Source organism: Pteropus alecto, unplaced genomic scaffold, assembly GCF_000325575.1.
Source record: "Pteropus alecto unplaced genomic scaffold, ASM32557v1 scaffold103, whole genome shotgun sequence".
NCBI classification, from domain to species: Eukaryota; Metazoa; Chordata; class Mammalia; order Chiroptera; family Pteropodidae; genus Pteropus; species Pteropus alecto.
The window spans coordinates 1,191,439-1,214,443 of NW_006436288.1; the positions used below are offsets into that span (position 1 = coordinate 1,191,439).

The following is a 23,005-nucleotide window of genomic DNA, read 5'->3' on the forward strand; positions in this document are numbered from 1 at the left end:
CACTGTAAAAATGACAAATTCTCTTGTTAGCAGAGGTCGAATTTTGGGGTTGGAGATCTGCTTTTGTAGTACCATGTTATTCAAAATACGGTCTGGGAACTAACAGCATAGGTATCACCTGGGAACTTATTGGAAATGAAAATCTCGGTCTGCCTCAGATTTGCTAAACCAGAATCTGCATTTTGTCAGAATGGCCAGGTAATTTTTATGCACATTAAATTTGAGAACCACTGATTAAATACTCTATTGTCAACTTGGTTAGAATGAGAGCATGTGGCTGACAGCAGGACTCCTGTGTTCCAGAGACTTCTGCCTTTTCCCTGCCCAGTGGTGCGTCCTAGAGCCACAGCCTTGGGGTCTTCCATGGACTTACGGAGAGTGGGGTGTGCAAATGCTGAGACTGTCTCAACCTGACGGGAGCCCTTTCACCTTTCTCCATCCGTCCTTATCTTATTCAGGTGTGGGACCAGGCATGTGCAGATATGTTACCTCACCTTATCCTGGCACATTCCTATGGGATAACAAAGCAGGGTTATTAACTTAAACGTTAACAATGTACCACAATTTTATTGATGAGGAAATGACTATCTTGTTCAAGTTCACAGACCTAGGAACTGGATTTACTGCTGTGAGTGTTGAGTATCTCACTTTCCACCTTCTTTTTGTATGTGACCTAGGCTAGGACCTCCAGTTCTTCTCAGCATGAGAAGTAAGCATTATGAAAAGAAAAAATAATCAGAAACATAATCTTGGGTTTGGGCTGAGTCACAAATTCCACCACGTAGGGATGAAACTAAGGACTTTTTCCTGAGCCTCTGCAAATGACTCCAGTAGTTCAGAGGCCCTTTTGAACGAGAGGTGACATGGATTGAGTTTCAAAGAAAAGAATGTCGAAAGAAATCTTCCAGATGACAATGGTCTCCAGATGTGAATATTGCTCTTCCAGATATGTGGAAGTGTGGGGCGGGGGAAACGGGGGAGCGAGATGCTTCACATGTCTGCAAAACGAAATGGAAAAACAGCTCTCAGCCACAGGGGAAAGTAGGACAAGGGGAAGAGAAATGAAAAGAGAGAAACAGAATCCAAGTTAAACTCTTCAATGTGGGGCCAGGCTAACTGAAAAGAATCATTCCCACGCGGGCTGACATTTTAAATATGCGGTCCACATAGAGGCCACACCTCAAACCATGCTGCTGGCAAGAAAACTCAGAAGGTATTGCGACTGCAGAAACTCACTCTTCTAGATTTGAGGGGATCTGATTCAGCCCCTTGGAGGAGTTTCCCGGTGGAGAACTGTCAAGGCTGCAGAGCAGGCAAGACAGGCTTTGAGTCTAACTCAGGCGAGAAGAGAACAGAGGCCAGAAATGCGGAAGGAGGAGGAGCCAGGAAATGCACAAATGCGGAAGGAGGAAGAGCCGGGAAATGCACAAATCCTTTCTTTCTTCAGCTTCTGAATCAGCGACTCATTCCTGGGGATCACCTGGTTTGTTCCTTTACAATGGCTAGGAAGTCCCGAGTTTCTCAGATGAGTAAATCTGAAACCACAGAAAACAGGCCTTGTAGCCAAGCGATAGTGATTTGTCACATCTCTGAAAATATGAGCCATCGTCAAACTTTTGGCTGATAGAGTAAAACTCCTTTATTCCCCTCTGCTAGCATCTTCACCTTCTCCAGGAAGATCTGCCAATTTACTGCTGCAGGTGTACGTCTCCTGACCTCCCCATTTTCTCAAACTTTCCTCTTCTTCTATGTTACCCTGGACATGTGATTCTTATTCCCTCTTACTTCTATATATTTCAGCAACACAAATAACTCACTCTGCGCTTGTCCCACTGGTGGTCGTCCATATTTTTATTTCCCTCCAAGGATTCTCAGAATCTAAAGAGCATATTCATTCCAACAAAATGAATAAATTTAAGTTGCTAATTATTTATATTACTAAAACTTGTGCACATGTAACAATGCCTACATATTGATCACACACCCTCTGGCATAATCTCTGGTCAATATGCTAATAAAAGAATAATTACTAAGTTGAAACAGTCAATTACCTACCTTCTGCTTTCCTAAGTGGGACCTAATCTTCCCTTGTGATTTGCAGCCCAAAGTATTTTTCAAAGCCCACAGCAGTCAGAAGGTTAACTAGTTAGAAGGTACTGAGATCATTGCAAGCACGCCCTTGGTACATAGATATATGTCATTACGATGCACACCCTTGGTACATAGATATATGTCATTACGATGGGAATCCAGTACTAGAAAGTACAGTAGTATCATAATCATAATCATGATCACCATCATCATTATCATCACTATCAGCTAATTGTGAGTTCTTTATTCCTTTTGTTTTAATCTAATGGAGTTGAATCCTCAAGCCACTGTACTTGATTCTAAGCAAATTTTGATATTCTAATGAGCACATGATTCAGTTTTATAAAATTGATTCTGTCTTGGCTCATATATCTTTAAATTTTTATATTGAAACCCACTTAGAATTAGTTTAGAGCTTAGGAAAACAAATAAGTTAAGTCTAGTTCAGTATGTGGTTTGAAAAATACATATGCTTCATTCTGGCTTTTAACTACAAACTTGGTGTAAATCATGACTCCAAGTAGAATAGATTCTGTTTGACATTTGTGGTGACAGAGGTCTCTTATTTTATTCTTGTAAGTTGGTTGTATTCATCATTTTTTAAAGATTCCAGAGAGCCTGATGAGCCACCTTCCCCAAAATGCTGCACTGTAAGCCTTGAATCATTGCATTCTGCATAAGCATCAGGATTATAAAGATTCTCCTCTGCCTTCTATTTCCCACACTTCCTAGCTGAGTCACACATCTGCTCCAGGAGAAATGGTGTTACAGTTCACTTGCTTCCCTGGTTCCAACAAGCCCTTCCAGAGAGAAGGAAAATGGCTTTTCTCCTGTCACAGTTCAGGTCCCTGCTGGAGAGAGGAACCCAGTCCTGTTCTCTGGCTCATTACACGTACACAGCAATGAGCAGAGCTCAAAACCCAGCCCCTGCCTTTGGATTCCCAAAGGTGTAATTTCATCTGGAATGTTCTTTTCTGTTGACTTGTCCTCCACCTTTCTTTTCACCTGTTATGCTTAGCTCTGCCCTCTTGTACGCACGTGTTAGTTCTAATCCTTTGGTGACCTAAGCTAGAGAAATGCCTCAGGAATGAACTGCTCTTCATCCATGAGCTTTCTTTCTTTTTTTTTTCCTGCGTGCTATGGCACCTATTCAGCTAATATTAATCTATTAGATTAAATCTACCATTTTTTGGATATTTATGTGCCAAGCGATTTACTTATATTTATCACGCCTATTGTTACTAACAATCCAATCAGCTAGATGGTATTATCCTCATTTTACAGATGAAGAAACTGAGGCTCAAAGAGGCTGAATGCCTTGCCTAAGACCCTGCAGCTGGAAATCAGATTAAATCTGGTCCCTCTGACTCCAGATCCCAGAGCCTCTTCTTCAAAGACTTTAGTTCTGATCCAGGTTAGCCCAGGGAGCCCTCTGTGATTTCAAGAAATCCCCAAATGCCTAAACCAATCTATTTGAATTCATTTTATTAATAAAAGTAATAATGCCTATATGTCTCATAGGTGGTGTAATGAAGTGAAAGGAAGAAGAAAAGCATGTTATATAGCTTGAGAGGCTGGAATTACCCACTATACACTGAAAGGAAGATTTCGGGTTGAAAATTAGATGTTTCCTCCTGAATGACTTTTGCCATGGGTGTGTGAACGAACGGCACCACCCTTTTCATTTGGTGGGTTGATTTAACTCTGTAGCCAAACCTGATTGAGGAGATTCCTTCCAAGTTCATGACCCTGCTCTTAGAGATGCTGTTAGGCCCTGAGTGATGGAACAAAGAGCTAGGCTTATCAGAGTGAGATAAAACAAGGTCAAGGACTTGAACAATTAAAAGCGTAGATATTCATTCTAACACTTTTAAGAAGATAATGTTTCTGTTAAAAAATGTGTAAACCATGTCTCTTCAAGTTTATTTTCTTGTGCACATCCCCTGACACCTTCAAGAACAACCTCTCTTGGCCACAAAGGACAAGCCTACATAAGTATAGAGTAGCAGCATGGTTGAGGGTAGATTTATCACCGCATCTGGCTTCCTTCCACAGAGCACTCGAGGCACACAAACACAAGTGTGGGGCGCCAGCAGTGCCATTTTTTCCCTATGGTGACAATCAGTATCTTTGTTGTGCTCTTGGAGCTTGGTAGGCAATCCTGAGGGGATCCAACTAGTCCTCTGACAGGAACCTTAAAGCTGAGAGTCACAGTATAACTCTGCAGTCTTACACAAAAAATGGTGCTTCTGGAGGGTGCACAGGAAAGGTTTCATACGGCAATAAGAAGGCTATTGAATCCAAAAGACTGTGGAGAAAAGGGTTTAATTTCTGAGCCCTCAAAATAAACTTTTCGAAAAGTGTTTTTTCATTCTTTATTAACTGTAAATAAAGGAGAGAAGGCTATATCTTTCCCAAGATCCCCCTTCTTGGATGTTTTTGCCAGTAATGGAGTTGGTATTGGTGGAGGGAGAGCAAAGCTTCTTGTCCCTTAGGTTATACATGACGTTTGCTCAGGAAATATGAGCAAACATCTTGGAATCTTTATCATTATGTATAAACTGCCTTACTGGTTGAGTCTATAGAGACTATCATATTTATAAAAATAAAATGATACCTCTGTGGAGACTCTATCATCACAGGATTCCTTGGCCTCATCATCTCACCCCTAATTTGCAGAGATAGGATTAAAAACCAAGAATTCCATTCAGCATCAGGGAGCTATAAGGTCACTTGTTGAAGAACAGACTGTCAGCAGAACACTCTGAGAGCTCAGCCCTCTTCAACTTGATCTGTATAACCAAGCCATGGGCTCAGCACATGAGCCTCACTTGCATTCCCAGCCCTTGATATGCACTCTCACTGCAGTGGGAATACACAGTGGGATGGGGCGAGTCCAGATGCTGTTGACTTAATTGCAGATTTGAATTCACCTAGGTTCCTTCATTATTAACTATCACCCAACAACAATATTGAACATCTATATGCCACATACTGTATTGGACACCAAGGAAAGGAAGCAGGGGCTGTGACATTTCAACATTTAACTTGAGCAGAGACAGGGCAGGTACAATCCTGTACTTTTCCTTAGGGGGGGATGTTCAATAAATAAACAAACATAAAGCCACTGGAGAATAACATGCAGTCTGTTATCAAAAGAAAAGAATACGAAGGGAGCACTAAAGGGAGTGGGTGTCCATCTCCTGGCAGTGTAGCCAGGCTGAGGTTTGAAGGAAGGATGGACAAAGACTGGTTCAGACAGTAGGGGAGACCACATGGAAATGTTATTGTTAAGGCAAAGGGATGGGAATCTTCAAGGCGGATGGAAGGCTGGGTAAGATATGAATATGACTAGAGCCATAGGACCATGTCATGCTGAAGCAGGTGATAATGGGGTTAAAGGAGGGAGTGGGAGTGGGAAGTTAAGGAGCCATATACAGGTCCTGAATCAGATATGAAATGATGTTTGAAGCTAGTTATTTTGAGCAGCTACATGTGGTATCACTTAACATAAAAAATAATCGAAACCAAAGAAATCCCTAAGAAGACAGCTAGCTCTAATAGTCTAGCCCCAAGAAGTTGAAAAGATGACCTAGTGTTGATACGTTTGGAATGGAGAAAAAGACCTCAAAACAGAAAGTAAGGCAGAGGAACAAGTAGCAGGGCTCACGAGAAAAAAAAAAAAAAAAAAGTCTATCTGTTTGGAGGAATAATACTGAATGAATTTTTGTTGAATCTTGGAATGTTTGAATTGGAAGAACTCGTATACGGTTCAATAGCCAATACCTTTATTTTACAAATTAGGAAACCAAGATTCAGTCAGATCAGTAAAGAAGTTACATGTATAGATATCCACATGGGCCAATGAAGTTCAATTAGATCTGTATCTTTTTTGTTTTTTAGAGAATAACATAAATATAGTTTAGAGTTCAGACACAGAAACTTTTGCAACATATTTGGTAGGTCAGAGGAAATAGAATGTTGGATCTAGGCTCATGAGTCCTGCATGCTGATTCCAGAACCTAAATCCCTGAGAAGCCCTGATGCTTGGTGTCCTTTGATGGACAGAGAGTTACACGGGACTAATATGGATGGAGAGAACCAGGCCGTCAAAAGTCTTTGGAAAACATGGTAGGTGGACACTCCTAGAGGCTCCAAGATCTGGGAACAGTTTGAGTGACTGCCCCATTCTGGTCTGGGTCACTAGGCTCCCACCCAGACTCATGTCTGCTCCACACACTGTAATTATCTGTGATGCTTCAGCCAGCACCAATTCTCCACATATTATATCCAAAAAAAAAAAAAAAACAAAACCAAACAAAAAAAAAACAAAAACAAAAAACACAAAACCCAAATCAAAACAAACAAAAAAAGAACTTTCCCATGGACTAGGAATGCATTTCATTTAGCTTCATTTAAAATGCATTGTTAGAGTTGTGTTCCACAAATCTGCCAAATACTATAAATATATAAAAGTTGCAGTGGCCTCCTACACCCATGGAAAGGCTGGTTTTTGGATAGATGAAAGGCAGGGAGAATTTTAAGTCCATCCTGTTCCGCTAAAACTTCCTTTTTTCCCATTCTGTTCTCCCTACTTCTGCTCCCTCCTGCCCATCAACCTCCCCTACCCCAAGCCAACAGAGAAAATAATTGCTATGAAGACTGAGCCAGCGCAGAGCTAAAGATGTCTTCTTTCTCTTCCTTAAAGTGTTGTTAAACTTCTAAACTGTTGGGAATAGCACCCCTCCCCCACCACTTCCCCAGCTCTCCTCTGGCAAACAGGAAACTGCCTGGGCTGTGGGGCTCCTGAGCCAGGAAATTGGCCTTTGCTGCTCTGGCTACCTTCCCCTCAGGTTCTTCCTGGCCATTCAACAGTGTTAAAAACAGTAACCACCAAAACCAGAAGGAAAGATGATTTCACTGTCTACCCACTGCAGCATGTGGCTTGATTTGGGTGGTGGCCGGTGGAGCTAATCCTCTGACTTGGCACCTTGAGAATTCTCTTGGGGTCAAGGCTGGTCCTTCACACTAGATTTCAATAGCTGGTGCTCCCCGAGGAGCCAGCCCATCTCGAGAGGGCTCTGAATCAGGCAGAGCTGGCTCATTACACAATCACACACACGTGCACATGCACGTGCACACACAGACACACTGTGAGTGAGATAGCCATGGAAACCAGCGATCTTCCCTGGGCACAGCCTGTGTGTAGTGCAGGCGGTACACGCCCATCCTGCCTCATAAAGGCAAAGCCGGGGCAAAACCTCTTTGCAGTCTGAGCCAGTCACTCCTACTGGTCTGGGACATGTGCATCCTCACCTGGACCTGGCGGGCACAAGAATTTGTACAACATGCTGAATTCCACTCTTAGCATTAGGGAGCTGTCAGAATGACAACTACCAAAGGGACCCAATGGGCTTGCCAAACTGGGAGAACAGCAAAATAATTTGAGAAGGTAAAGGGTCACTAGCAGTTAATATTGAGGAATAAAGAATAAATCAGTTTTTACCGTGAAGCAGCCCACCTCCACCTGCTGCTATGAAGATTAAAATTCTCTTCTGAACAGATGTAAATTCACAATGATGAAAACATCCACATAACCTCAATCTAGGGCTTATGGCCCTCGATTTTGCTTAATTTACTACTCAATTAATCAGGCAAGTAGTTTTTAAAATAATTCCTGTCTATGTGCCTGGCACCTTCCAAAGTGTTGTGGGGATACAGAAGATATATAAGATCTGTTTACTATCTTTGCGGACTTTATAGTTCTTTAAAGAGGAATAACTAACTTAGCTGAAGTAAACTAGAAAGAAAACACATCAAGCATTCAAACAATAAGTACTGAGCACCTATCATACACTGCTCTGGAGAGGGCAGCTGTGAAAAAAATCATAAATAAAATTTCTATCTCAGGGAGCTTATGCTCTAATGGGGAAGGCAGGGAATAACTAGGAAAAATAGTAGGGTATATATATGCTAGATGGTGTGAGTGCCTAGGGCAAAAATGAAGCAGTGAAGGGGGATAGCAAGTGTTGGGGAGGGGTTGCTTTTTAGAACAAGTGACTAGAAAAGTTCTTACTGAGAAGATGACATTTGAATAAAAGTGTGAAAGATAAAAGTACTGAAATTGCATGGTCCAGGCTGGATAAGTACTTTAACAAAAGGGTAGATCAGTGAGTAGCCAGAGGAAATTCATGCAGGGGTGAGGTTAAATCTAAACCTTTGAAAGTGGAGAAAGCTTTATTTAGTTAGAAGAAGGAATGAGAGGAACGAAATCGATATCGTTATGTTGAAATTCTGTACATGGCAATAAATGTTTTCTCTGTGGCTCATGTTACTCACTTTAAAGAAAAACAATTACATTGCTTAATTATACCCTTTGGGTAGACACATCAACAAGCAGAAATTTACCGGGGATGTCTGGGGGTCCCCATCACTGCATCTGAGACTGAGAGGCAGCACGGGTGTGGGGGTGTGTTTTGCTCTAGCAGAGTTCGCTATGGGCAGAAGAATGGGGCTCTGCCCTCAGCCAGAGGGCCATGAGTTCAAGTCTTGCTTGGCCACTTACTAATCTTGTGACTTGGCATGCTACTTAATTTTCACAGCCTCGGTTTCCTCATCTCTAAATTGAGAATACTATCTTAAAAAAACAAAAACAAAAAACCAGAGCTGTTGTAAGGTACACATAAAGCACTCAGAAAGTCATACCCACTATTCTCATTATCATGATATTGCATAACTATATGAAGTAGAATGATGGGCACCCTATGGTTGTTGGGAATCTTATAAGGCTGAGGGAGTGCTAACAGCAGTCAAACTTATATTTCACTGTAGAGCTCTCAGCCTGGGATAAGTGACAAAAGGGAGATAAAGAGAAGTTAAGTGATGCACCCTTGTGACAGACACTGTGTATTGTTGGATTGTGCACTCTGACCTGGGGCCGCCAGGACAGAGAGTACTTCTAGGGCCTTGGGGCTGCCGATGGGAAAGAGAAGTCGAGAAGAGGCAGGAGAAGGTAGATGGGGCTGGCCAAGGAGAAGGTCTAAGGAAAGCATTGGCCAAGGAGCTATAGGCTCTTGGAAACCATCTTAGCAGAAAGTGCTAGTTCACCAGCATCACAGAATTGATGATTGTCTGTCGGTCCTTCCCCGAGAAGTGACACTCAGGATGGAAACTGAGGAGAGCTGGCCCTGGGACTTCAACCCTCCCCATGCATTATTTCTTCCTCTCCCTTACCGATTTTGGCAGTTCACCCATGTGATGCTCAAAAGCCATATGATAAAATCCTGATAAACCTGACTATGACACCATGAGAAGTTTCAGGCCTTTAAAACTGGCCTACATCAGTTCTGATGGAATGCGTAGTGAGTCGAGAAGACCAGAAGGCACTTGGAAGGTTGGGAAATAAAGCATGGGATGGAGAGGGCTGAGTGTTTCAGGGCAAATTAAAGGTCCATGGAGGGTGATAGAGGCCAACACTCTCAGTGGTGTGAAGATTAGGACTTGCTGCAAATATCACATTTGGTTTCTTGAGTGTTTCAGCCAATGTGCCAGTGGGCATGCTCTTCACTGAGCTCAGGACTCCCTTTCTGCATAGGGGACAAGCATTTCCGCGGCTTTGTACACTGTCCTTCCCACGTGTGATCTAGATTCTATATCATGGTGGTGACTCAGGCCTCTCTTTGCTTCCCATAAATCTAACAGGCAAGCAGTTACTGAAACTTCTTAACCCTTAATTTATTTTTAACATTTATTCAACACTTACTACATGCTATGCACTGTGCTTTATCTGTATCATGTCTATTCCCATAAAAACTTTATGAAGCGTATTCTCATTATATTTGTTTTGCAGAGAAGGAAACTGAGCCTTGAGGAGGATACATAATACACCTAGTTCTCACAGCTGGTAAGTGGTAGGGTCAAAATTCAAACTCAGCCTCTGTCTAGCACCATTGTCTGTGTGCTTGAACGCAATGCTATACGGTCTCATCATCCACTATTGCTTAATTTTTGACTTCTTTATGTTTGTAAAGGTAAGCTGCTAAAGACAGAGATGAGTGGTTTTTGTGGAGGGGGCAGGGAAATTAACCTATTTATAGTACATTTTCATAATCATCCATTCATTTATAAATATATTTCATTCAATAAAGATAATAGAGCAGCAACTAGCTTAGGCATGGTTGGTAATTGGTGATGATTCAAACACAAAAGACCGTCCTTGTCTTCCACAATCTCACCATCTGATGGAAAGAAGAGACAAATGAGTAAATGGATACTGTGCTTCTTTGTGATGGTGCTAAAGACAGGTGTGTCCAGAGGCTGTGGGAGCTCTTAGGAGGGAAACCAAATCCACTCTGGGGTGGAGAGCGTCTTCCTGGAGAAGCTAAGTCTTGGAGACCAGGTGGGAGGGAAAGGGTATTTCACCAAAGCAGGACATTGAAAGCATGGAGGTGTGCTAGAACCATGTGGCAGGGATATGAAGTGCGAGGGTGGAGGTAACAGGTTGGTGAGAGGTGGGACCGGTGCGATAGGTATGATTAGACCATCAAAGACCTTGCATGCTGGCTAAGTACTGGGTTTGTATCCTAACGACAAGGGGCTGCCATTGAACCGCTTTCCACAGAAGAGAGACATGGTAGTTTTGGAAAACCACTCTGAGAAGAGCGAAGAAGAGTCAGAAGCAGGTGCCTGGAGTGGGGAGATAAGAGAGGAAGTGACTGCAGAAATCCAGATGAGTGAGCGGGAGCAAGGCTGCAGAGGGCTTCCACTTGGGTAGAGGGCCTTAAACACTCAATTCCCTTCCATCCCAAATCAGAAATACATATTACGCCTTCATTCTAATGCTATTAATATACTTAAATTCAAGTTGGTGTTTCTGTCTTTCTTTTATCTAATACCCATTGATTATCACTCATTGAGTCTGCAGACATTATTGAGAGCCTTGGTTTCAAGCATTGTTCAAGATTTCTACAAAAGTTAGGTCTTTTCATCTTCCTCTTAACCTCCTGGGATGGATTTTACTCTCTTCATTTTAGAGATAAAGGAAATGAGGCTTGGAATGGTTAAGAATTTGCCCAGAGTCCTTCGAAATGAAAAGCTGAGATTCAAACCAAGCCCAACTTCTCGGCCAAGTCCCATCATGGATTTTTGGTATTTGTTTTGGGGGCTAATTCTCTACTTTCCTAAACACACTACACTTTATAACTGTATGTTAGTAATGCAGATCCTATAAAAAATTCATTTTTTATTCTCCAATTCTCATAGTTACAATAAGGGTCACAGCTTCTGCTAGGCACTGAAACAAAAGTTTTATAGTTTGCAAAATGTTTTCACCTATGTTTCCCTCATTAGATCCTCATCTATTCCATGGAGGTGGGAAAAGCATTATTATTTCCATCTTACAGATGAGAAAACTGAGACTCAGAGAAGTAAAAGTCGTACAGTTAAGTGATGTAGCTTGCTTTCAACGCTCCGAACTTATCCTTTTCCTTTTTATTCTCTTATTGAGTGTGTTCAAGTGGCAAATGGCATCACATGACAATCTTTTATGTACAGTATTCTGGGAAAAAAATTGTTTGACCCCTCTGGCTGTTTGTCTTCATATCCAACCCAGCTCCTCCAGGAAACATTGAGTACCTATGGTGTCCAGGCACTGGATATTTGAAGATGCCCAAAGTGGCCCTTAAGGAGTGCGTGGTGCACAGAGGCATTGGACACAGGTCAGCTAAGGGTGAGACGGTGTAGTCAGCCCCATCCTAGAAGATGTGCAGAACCCTCCGGCTCATGGGAAGGAATTACTCATTCTGCTTAGGGTAGGGTGGAGAGATGGGGAAGCCTTCACTGAGGTGATTTTTGAACTGGCTCTGGAGGTAGAACAGCATTTCTTCAGAGAGAGAAGGGCAGGACAACAGCAACAAAAACACGAGTATCACTTGTTAAGCCCTTGCTATGTGCCAGGCCCCATGTTAAAAACTTTACAGGTATTGTTTATTTGCTCCTCCAATAACCCCATGAGGTGTCAACTAGCATTATCTCCATTTCACAAAGAGGAAATGAAGGCTTAGAGAGGGTTTGCACAGAAGTAGTCTGATTCTAGCACATTTTTTTTTTTTTTTTGTGACCACTGCAGCACAGGGCCAGGCACTCAAGCTGGAAATTAGACCTTGAACAGAGTGTCAAGGGTAAGAAATGCTCAGCATGCTCAAGGTGCAGTGTGGGCAGAAGGGGGTGGATGCAGCTGGCATGTGATGAGCCTTGTGTACCATGATTTTATTTTGCCAGCAAAGTTAGACTGCAGCCACGTGATCCAATTTGATCGTATTTGTGTTTCATGCAGATACCTCTGGTTGCAGGACAGAGCGGGAGCCACAAACATCTATACCCACAGGGGACCAAGCCCGTAAAGCCAAGTGAGAAGAAGGGGGAAGTCTCTGCTGAAGGTGGCAGGCTCCTTGCCTCCAGCTCTTCCTGGCTTATTACAGCCATGTGGAAAGCCAAAATTTTATTTGAAATTTCTTAATTTTAAAAAGCAGGGAAGTAACTTGGATTATTTTTAGAAATTCTTCAGGGTCAAACAAATTATGTGTGTGAGCTGCCAGTTTTGTCATGTCTGGTATGGAGGACAGATTGGAACAGAGAGTACTCAGAGACAAGGACACCAATGTTAGGAGGCCACTATAATAGTCTAGACAAAAGAAGACCTGAGCAAAGGCCATAGCAGCAGAGGGATTGGGTCTGAAATACTTTCTAAATGTATTAAACAGGACTTGGTGGCTTTGACATGGAGGGCGAAAGTTGACTGGGTAGATGATGGAGCCATTAATTCATTTAATTTTTAGACAATTGTTCATTGGGTATCTACTGCATGTAAGATATTGTGTTAGGAGCTGAGATACATCAAGGAATAACATGGTACTTTGCTGTAAGGAGCCCAGAATTTAGCAAGAAGGTCTGTTAGAAGGTAAGCACAGAGAGATTTGGAGCCCCAAATAGCATCTCTTCCAGTCTTAGAAAGTGAGGTGTCAAGGAAGGCTCCGCAAAGAAGAAAGAAACACTGGAGAAGTACACATGTGAGAGGGAAAAGCATGAATATGATTTTGGATAACTTGAGTTGAGCCTTATCTTCAACCCAGTGATTTCTGTGATCTGACCTTTGTGATGCTTTTAGTTTTGAGACAATTAAAAGCCCAGATGGCTGGTGACAGTAAGAAATCTAACTATGGGAGGTGAACACACAGTGTGTGTGTGTGTGTGTGTGTGTGTGTGTATATATATATATCTAACTATGAGAGGTGAACACAGTGTAAATATATTATGCCTTACTGTTAAAGTGTACAGATGAAACTTATTGGATTTCGTTAACCAATGTCACCATAAAAAAATTAAAAAAAAAAAAACAAAGCCCAGGTGGCTTGCTCACTGTATGACACATTCCTTTTTCTTGCAGTCATGTTTTCCCTTTGTCCTCTATTAAAATGGTCAGCATAAGTGGGTGCATGGCTGAGAGCGTAGCAGATGCTAGTGTTACTGTCATTGTCCACATCTTTTCCAGGTCCCTTCCCACTAGTTGTTCATCTTAATGTGTTGCAATGTTTGTGAAATGAGCCTGGGCTTGCTTTTTTAGTTTACTCATTGCTGTTGTGGTGAATGACCTGCTTGATTTCTGGTATTATTATTGTTATTATTATTATTATTATAGTGGATTAAGGGAGAAGTATTACATGCTGTTAATCACTATACCTACTTCCTGAAAGTACCCCACATTCTTTTTTCAAACCTAGGCAAAAGTTTTGTTTCATTCACTCAGTTAATATTTACTGGATTCTTACCAAGTGCCAGGAACTGCTCTAGCTGCTTGAGATGCATCTGTGAATAAAGAACTCCTACCCTCATCAGCCTTTGCTGCAGCCTAAATGATTGAGCTCTTATCGATTTCTGTGTTGCTTTTCTAGAATGTGCATAGATGGATGGCCCCATCCCAGCCAGGAGAATGTTCCCTCCAGCTCTCTCAAGTGGGGCTGTGCTTTTTGTCACCAGAGTGTCTCCATACCCCCAATGTGGATTTTCCACAGCATGGCAGCTCCTTACCCTGGCAACCGGTGCTCCACTGTCCCAAATAGAACCTTATGTTATGTGTTTTGCCACATTCTAAACATCATTGTTATTGCCCTTTCTCTGACCATAATTTCTTTTTAAATCCCATAGATGCAGCCCCTCTATGTACTCTGAAAACAATTTATGTTCTCTTTTGATAAGATAATTTAACTGTGTCCTTAAATCCTTCCTCTATTCTATTCATCAGATGTACAGCTTCTGTCATAAAGCCCTTATAATCTTTACTTCTTTAGCTAAGAGTTCTTTCTGGGAGAAAATATTCAGTATGTTCAAAGGGTGCCTGGAACCCGAGCTTGAGCTGGTTCACTGTTGTGAATTTGGTAGAGCAGGATGCTCAGGCAAATTTCCTTGGGAAGGTTTGTTCTCATCAGATCACCAGGCAGGCAAGATAAGCCTGGAATGAGGAACCCAGATGTTTGCCTGGGTGAATTTCCACTCAGAGAACATTGGTGCTGGGGATGGAGGTCTCTTGGAATCACAAGCTGCTCTGTGTCTAGGAAGCTCTGATTTGGATAGCAGTCAACTGGACTAAAACCCACCCCACATACTAGAAGTCTTTTACCATTTTGGACCATACTGGATCTACAGCAGATGCTTTATAGCTTCCATAAGCCATAAAAAGGTAAGAGAAAAGTTACAGCAAACAAAGAGTTAAAATAAAACAACCTAAGAAACCTAGATGCCGTTGTTCCTTAATTGTTCTGTTGCCTTGGTCAAGCAATAAGGGCTTTCTGAGCCTCAATTTTATCCTTCCATTAAGATTTAAAAAAAAAAAAAAAGGTTAAAATACAAGGAATGTATGTATGTCCATAGATGCCATACAAATCAAAGGTTTTTACTGTTGTAATTATTATTTTTAGCAGGCCTCCCTCCTGGAGTTTACACTATTTTGGACCTGAATTTTCAGAGCAGTTCACAGGGCACTCGCCCAGCAAGCTGAGGATAGTCCAATAGCCAGTGCCCAGTGAGTCAGCCCCTGCTCTGCCCATATCAGCCAGCATGGGGCTAAAGAGTCTGTGCAGCTGTCACTAGTCACCAGCTAGTATGGACTTTGCATTTTATTGCTTCTGAGCTATGGCTGGAAATTCCTTGGCAAAGGCTCCACCAGCACAGACTTGCCTGTTTCGTTGCATCCAGTTTGCTGAGGGTACCGCACCAGGAGGCAATGTGCTATAAGCTCATCAGGGACAGATCTCTGGCACAGATTCTGTGGCCTCTCTGAGTTCTGAATGGGCTCCATCCTGTGCAACTGTCTAGGGTCACATCCTGAGCCATGGGATTAAGGCATACAATGAGGGCGAAATGATGCCATGAGCCTGGAATTTTGGGAAATGGGTGTGCTCAAGCTTGAGAACACTAATGAAGCAGCCCATGGAGATTTGGCCAGAACTAAAGAATCTTTAAAATCTCAAATTCCTGGCAACCACCCAACCTTGTATTTTTAGGGTTGGGCAGTCCCATTCGGACCCATGTTCTCAGATGAAAGATCAGAAGGACAAGAATATGAACTGTCATTGTTTATGAGATTAAAAGGAGAAGGAAGAAGCTAGAAAAAGTTGGTAGGCATCCATTTATACATGCTTCACATGAGCTTTCAGAATTGGGAAAATGACCTTCAAAAAATACTAGAAGGGACCCTTGAGATCATAAAGAATAGGATCCCAAGAGCTTAAGTAAGTTTTCTAAGGTTGCATAGGATCGAGTGATAAAATCTGTACCAAATGCCAATCCAAAGAATGGGGGACAGAATATTCAATAAGATGACAATTATGTCATTACATGTACAGATATGTTACGTACGTGGAGTTTCACCACAGTGTTGTTTATGGTGACAAAAAAAAAAATCAAAGCAAAATAATTATCCATTATCCATTAATAAGGAACTTAAAAATACTTTATGGAAGATGAACATAATGAAATACTTTGTAGCCATTAAAAATAACAATGTAGATCTACATTTATTGACATGGAAGCTGTCAACTTCTGTATATTTCATACATATATATAAAAGAATATTTATAATAATTATCTCAGAGGTGAGGTTTTAGATGATTTTAACTTTCTTATTTATACTTTCGTGAATCATTGGGATTTTGTTCAAAGATAATGTATCAGAAATTATCCTTTTTCTGGGTCATGGATCCTGTGTGCAGTCTCAGAGGTTTGCAGGATGGTGGCAGTGAACCTCCCCATGTCTGGTTGGTTTATAGTTGTTTTCCCATCAATAATAGGTCAGTGCTGCTCAGCACACAATCCAGAAGGAAGGGTATTTGGGAGAGTATGATGCCTGGGATCTTCAAATGGAAGTTCTTAGTACAAAGGGTACATTAAGATGCCCTCAGAATATCAAAAATAAAGTCTTTATTTAAGAATAAAAATTAAGAAGAACAGAGTGGTTAGTTTGAGTCTCTGTGGATGTGACCGCCCTAAAAATAGTCATAAAAGGTAGCAGAGATTTAGGGACCCCCAACTTTAATTAAGATGCTTGGGTGTAATCACAGGCGAGTATGGCAAGGTGAAATTATAATTAGGCAAATGAAACTGAGTAAATCACATGGGATAGCACTGTAATTTGGCTGAAGGCATGGTGTGTTAACCAAAGGGAGATGATCAGTGTAGGGTCTGGAAAAGGAGCTTTGTGTGTTTGCCAGCATTCGCCCAGCCCTGCTAGGGAAGAATGGTTGTGAATCCTGTGGCCACAGACTCCGCCGGGTTTGCGTGCCTTGAGGCACCGTCCTACATATCACCCATAATGACGAGGGTAAACCTGGCCTCTGTGTGTTTGGAATGGCAAATGCCCCCTTGTGTTTGTGCGTGCATGTGAGTCTTAAGGATTTGAAAGAGGCTATTTAAGTCTTGTAAGACTTAAAAATATCCAACCTATTATTCTAAAATTTAACCGGAAAGAGTTTCCAATGAGGCTGAATGATTGCGTCCTCTACTTAGTGTTTATTTGTTTTCACCAGGAAAGAATCTGTGACCCTGAAAGTGTTAACAGCCTCAAAGGTCACTTCTAGAGTGTCCCTATGCCTTGTGTGCTCTGCTGACCCCAAAGTTTCAGTGAGAAATACATTTTAAGCCTCCTTAGGATGGGCTACCGGGTTCCCTTCCATGACAGTTTTCCTAGGGAAAATTTAAAAGTGTGTGCTCACTGCTTTTCTTACAGCTGCGGGAGCTTAGGTAGAGGGTGCTCTGACCCACACCCAAGTTTGAGGGGAAAATCTTGAAGGAGGGTATGAGATTCTTTTACTTGGGGACTGGATACTTCATTGATGAAACATATTAGATTTTAATGGGATACATGCTACCTAGTCGGCATCTGCCTCCTGGACCTGCTGCCTGCTGTATGCAAAGGGAGGGGCGGTCACTCTTTAATTACTTATAAATCTTTAGTTCTTTACCTGAAATAGTCCATTAAGCATTAGGAACCATGCGTTCAGTAAGATGAGGGACAGAGTGAAGAAGGCGATCTACCTTTAAGATTTTCTTCCTAGTGTTGCAGTTGATGTTAGTTGGAGAAAGACAGGATCTTTTCACTTCTTATTTTGTTTGATCGTTATTCTTCTTTGGCTGTGAAGCTGGAGCCATGTGGACATGACTTAGAAGTTCTGCTTTTCAGCCATTTCGACCATCTATACACATCCTAGCTGCCCGAACAAGCTGATTACAGCAATTACTATCAATCTGGTAACTGTCCAAGGTGGCAGGGTTGGCTTATTTCCCCTCACAGGTTCAGATGTCATTGTCAACACACGTCTCTTCTACAGCCATGTACATTGCTTTGTTAGCGAGAATTTCCACCAGCCGGAAGAGTCAGGGCAATGGGCCACATTCTCGAAGCTCTTGGAGTTTCATCAATTTTATCTTTCGAAAGCAGTTTCAGGACGAGCTAAGAGACGAGAAACGGGGAGGGTAAGGGGATTTTAGAGACTTCTCATTTTGCAAAATTATGTTAAAATTACATCTTACTGAGAAAATTTTAAGAAAGCAAACAGTAAAAGCACGAAGATAACAGCCTGAGGGAGAAATAAAGAGAGGGGCATAGCAGAAAGAAGTGACAGCAAGGGAAGAGGGCGGAATCTGAAATTTCTGGAAAATTCTCAAATTTCAAACAATGTGGCAAGGAATACACATTTATTTGGCTTTAGAAGAGGCTACATAACATTTTTTTAAATTCGATTTACCTTTCAAGCAGTGTTTGCTAATATGAACGTTGACATCCCCTGCATAGCTTTGGGGAACATGTTGAGATTCCTTTTGGTAACCAAGTTTGAGCCAAAACAAGTTCAAGCTATTATTAGTTTTCTTTTCTGGGGGCTATAGATGGCCAGACCTACCTGAGGAGCTTTCTCTTTATATTCAGTCATTAAAAGCCCTTGATTCACACATTTGTTAAAATTGTTTACATCAGTTCAAACTTGAAAATATATCCCAGGAAGCATCGCGCCAGAAGTTGATTCTTACTGCTGCAGAAGGTGGAGAAGATATTCCCATGCCTGAGGATGACTGTGGCTCTGGACAAGAGGGGACATTCATTCTCAGGAATATGTGAGTTTATTGGGGTCAAAGGAAACTTTGCCCAGTTCTTTACTCCTATGGGAAGTGAACTTATCTAATCTGCCTTCTGAATGAGGGAAGTGGGGAGCCCAGAGCAGAAAGGCAGATGACGCCAAATTGCTCGAAAAGGTCGTAGACTCCAGAAAGCCACACTCTCCAGCCCCATGTGGTTTTAGACCTCTGAACCCTTTGCTCTCTGCAGACTTAACATGGTCCTGCTTGTGGCCATGGAAAGAAACAGGCTTATTTAGCATTTTAATCCCTTCCAGATTAAAAAGCAAAATGAACTGGAGCTTCAGCTAGAACAGATCGAGTTTCCTTCCCAGACTCGATAACTTTGTTTTATAAAATGAGTGTGGTGACATTTTAAGGGTTAATTATGAGCCTTTAGAAATCCTGGACTGGCAAATTTTTTTTTTTTAAATATTTACACAACTGAGCTTTAGATGGCCTCACTGTGTGTGTGTGTGTGTGTGTGTGTGTGTGAAAAAATATTTACACAACTGAGCTTTAGATGGCATCACTGTGTGTGTGTGTGTGTGTGTGTGTCTGTGTGCATGCGCGCGCACGTGTGTGTGTTAAGAGCTCACAGGATTTAACACTTTTTCTCCAAACCCTGAACATCTCCAAAACACCTAAGAAAGTGAAATTTATTAGGTCCATTTGGAAGGCTATGATATCTACTCATTTTCAAGGTTGAAATGCAGGAGAGCAGACCACTTATTCACCCTATGCCGGGCAGGGGGAGAGGAAAACTAGAACTCCTGTTTTCTGAGTCCCGTTTTCAGAAAGCCTCCCTCAATCCATTCCCTCTTCCTTTCAAACCCAGTGTGAGAATTGAGGAAGACCAAATACTCCTCTATTCAAGTACCTTAAGAAAAGTTTGTGTTTCTTTTCTTTGTTAACCCTGAGAGGAGGACAGGAGGAGAATGCCTCTCCTCCAAGTTTCCCCGGCTTCTGATTTCTCTTTAAAAAATGTCACCGGACCAGATGCCCTTCAGCATCCCAGGACTCTACCTCTGGAGCCCAGCCCTGTCTTACATGCTATTAGGGAAGACAGAGTTTGAAACTGGCAGAAGGCCTTGGGGGGAAAAGGCTAATCGAAGGGTGAGAGAAGGCCAGGGAGAGTGGCAGACTGTTGCTCAGAGAGAATGTGCATCATCCCACCCTTATATCTGCTAAGGGCTCCTGGGCCTCACCATCCTTTGCCCCCAAAGGGTTACTGGGCTCGGAGATCACCGAGACAAAAACCACTGCTGGGAGTGGCGCCTCTCAAACAGGCATTTTTATTGTCAAACGAGCGAGGTGAGGAAAGGTATAAGAAACTGACACAATTTGCTGTCATATCATCAGTTTTTAATGAAAAATCGACACTGTCCCATCCTTACAGGTCAGAATTCAGTTTTTGGGCTTGGGAAGATGCAGCACCAAATCAGTCTGTGTGTTTGTGTGTGTGCGTGTTTTTATGTGTGTGTTTTGTGTGTGTGTGTGTGTGGCGTTTTTCCTGTCACCTACTTCAGAAAATTTTCTCTCCTTTCCATTAAAAATTTTTTTTCCCCTAAAAACCAAAGTTATATAGGTTCATTTCAGAAGATTTAGAAAATACAGAATTGTGACCCAGAAGAAACTAAAATTCATCTATAATTTTACCACCAAATTTTAATCGATATTTTAGTGAACGGCTGCCAGTCTGTTCTCTATGTTTTAACGGCAGCTAAGCTTCAAGAGCACAGGGACCTTGCTCGCATCTGCAACCCAATTGCTCTGACAGTGCCGAATGCATGGTGACCTGTAGATGGGTTGGTTGAATGACTAAATAAATAACTATATAAGAATAATTTGAATTGAAATAGGTTATCACGATAGAGCAGAGAATAACAGAAATATTGATGATGCTTGGATGTAGCAAACTCGGGATCAAGCTGCTACTGCTAATTTATTGCGTCTCCTTGGAACAGCCACTTTACCTCTCTGGGTCTGAGTTTCTTCTTCAGTAAAATAATTATTATAGTTAACACTCCATGAGTGCTACTACGTGCCAAGCATGGTTATAAGCTCTCTACGTGTATTTCTTACCACGACTCTATGGGATAGGCACCTTCTACTCCCATTTTATGCACAAGGAAACTGAGGCAGGGAGAGGCTGATTTGCCCACAGTCACACGGATGGTAAGTGGAGAGCTGGGCTTGAACTTGGGCACCTGGGCTTTCCTCTGCAGTGGAACACCTTAGTTGACTCGGAGGGCCCCTCCTGGCTCCAGTGCTGAGTGAGAGAGGAGTGGTGTAGGGAGGTTGTGAAGATCATTCTCTGGGCCCAGCACAAGAAAGTCAATTGTGGAGCAAGGTCCACATGATTAGTGCATGGAGATCAGAGAGCAAAGTTCTTAGCCAGAGGACCTCCTCTCGAATATGTGGAGTCCACATGAGCACTCACAGATCATGATGAAAAACCAGCCTGCTCTCCAACCGGTGCTCCATCCTTCAGAGAGAGGGTTACGAGGGCTCTTGGCGTGTCCCCTTCTGCTTTCAGGGCCTCACCTTACATCCACCCACAGGACAGTGCACCAGGGTCAGGCAGGGAAGTAAATAAGAAATAAATCTGATCTTTCTTGACTGTGAGCAGCAGCCCGAGGTGTTTGATGGGGGAGGAAGAATGGGAATCTCCTTTGATGATTAGATAGGATTTCAATGGGCAGGACGCTGTCCCTTTTCCTCCTCCTCCTCAGATGAGAGTTTGGGAAGATAACTTGTGTTTTGACTTATCCCCATGGTAACCAGGTCTTTTTGGTAAGGAGGAATGGGCTTCGGTAAACAGATCTATTTGTGTGACTCATATTACTCATTTGAAGCAATGTCACTCCTTTTTCCACTGTGGTCTGTGTGTCTGAGTCAGAAGGAGCCTAAACAGGCTTCTTTGAATTGATGGCTCACTCCCAGCCTCTTGACTGACTGCCAACTTAGCAGGGCGTAGCTTACCAACAAATCTTTTTTTTTTTTTTTTTTTTAAGGCAGACTGATTCATAGAAACTCCTTTAAAACACAGTGAAAAGAAACCGCCCATCACACACCCCAGCACACCAGCGCAGGAAACTTATAACCTCGGGAGGCAGGTCCCTCCCCTCACTGCAGTCACAAACCTCCAGAAGAGCGGACTGACCAGGCAGCTGCCAGCTCCTGCCACTCAGTCGCTGGGACCCTCAGGTAAGATAGCTCCCAACGCTACAGAGAAACTGAGCATTTTCTCTTTACTTTCCACTGCTGTCTTTTCTTCTACCTCATCTAAGTTTTTCTTTTTCTTTTTTCCTTTGCTATTTTTCTTTGATTCCTTGAGTCGAATCCTCGAAACTTCTGGCTAAAAGTAGATACTGAGACAACTTTTTCCATAAGGTTTAGAAAAGTATATTTTGATGGTGGGGAAGGGGGCGGTCAAGGAAATCAGCAGTACTGGGCTGCAATTATGTCTTGCAGTAACTGGGTTCTTGCTCTGAAGATGTGAAGGGAGAGAGGACTTCGGAACACACCTGGATAGGATATTCTTTACGGAGGAAGCACTGCATACCTCTGAAATGACATACCGCTCTTTGCCAGATGTTTCCCATTCCTCCATTTTGATTCAAATTGCTTCAAGACTTGAATTCTTTCTCTGCTTCTTAGTTGTTTGCTGGCCTTTTTTGGCTGACGGTGGATAGATGTCTGCTTTTCAGTTTATTTTTGCTGCTGCTTTTACTACTGCCCTTTCGTTTGTTCATTCACTTCTGTTTAAAAGTGTTTTTTCTCCCCACAGGATGGGAGGAGGGGGGTGGGTTTTCTTTAAAGGAAACCGTTAGAGTTAGAGAGGGAGGGAGAAAGGAGGAGAGAGAGAGAGAGAAAGAGAGAGAAGCAACTGGTGTTTCAAATAAGACTCGGGAGGGGTTTGTCTGATGGAATCAGGAGGCTGATGTGGATTCCAGAGCTCCTTCTCTCCTAGGCCAGATGTGCAGAATAGGAGAGGCAGGAGGGAGCCTGGGTGCTGGGGAGAGGGTGGGGCAGGGGAACTTGATCGGTTCCTGGAATAAAAACATTGAATGGCTTTGTGCTTCCACTCCACAAACGGCTGATTTTTTTTTCTGAGTGAAGAGTTGATGTATCAGAAATGATACATTTTTTTTTTTTTAGGTGGATATGGAATTTTTCTGCATGAAAGGCAGTGATTGTTTTGGAACTTTTATCTTCTCGCTCTTTTCTAAATCGGTTGTACAAATGCAAA

At 42.3% G+C, this 23,005-nt stretch overlaps 1 protein-coding gene across 1 annotated transcript in view; it reads left to right on the forward strand.

Moving 5' to 3' along the window:
• Positions 1 to 21,806: 21,806 nt before the first annotated feature.
• Positions 21,807 to 23,005, forward strand: part of EMP1 (epithelial membrane protein 1) — a 19,412-nt gene continuing 18,213 nt past the window's right edge. The window contains exon 1 of the mRNA XM_006912638.3: positions 21,807 to 21,960. The gene's annotated coding sequence lies outside the window, so the exon portion shown is untranslated. The remainder of the gene's footprint in view (positions 21,961 to 23,005) is intronic.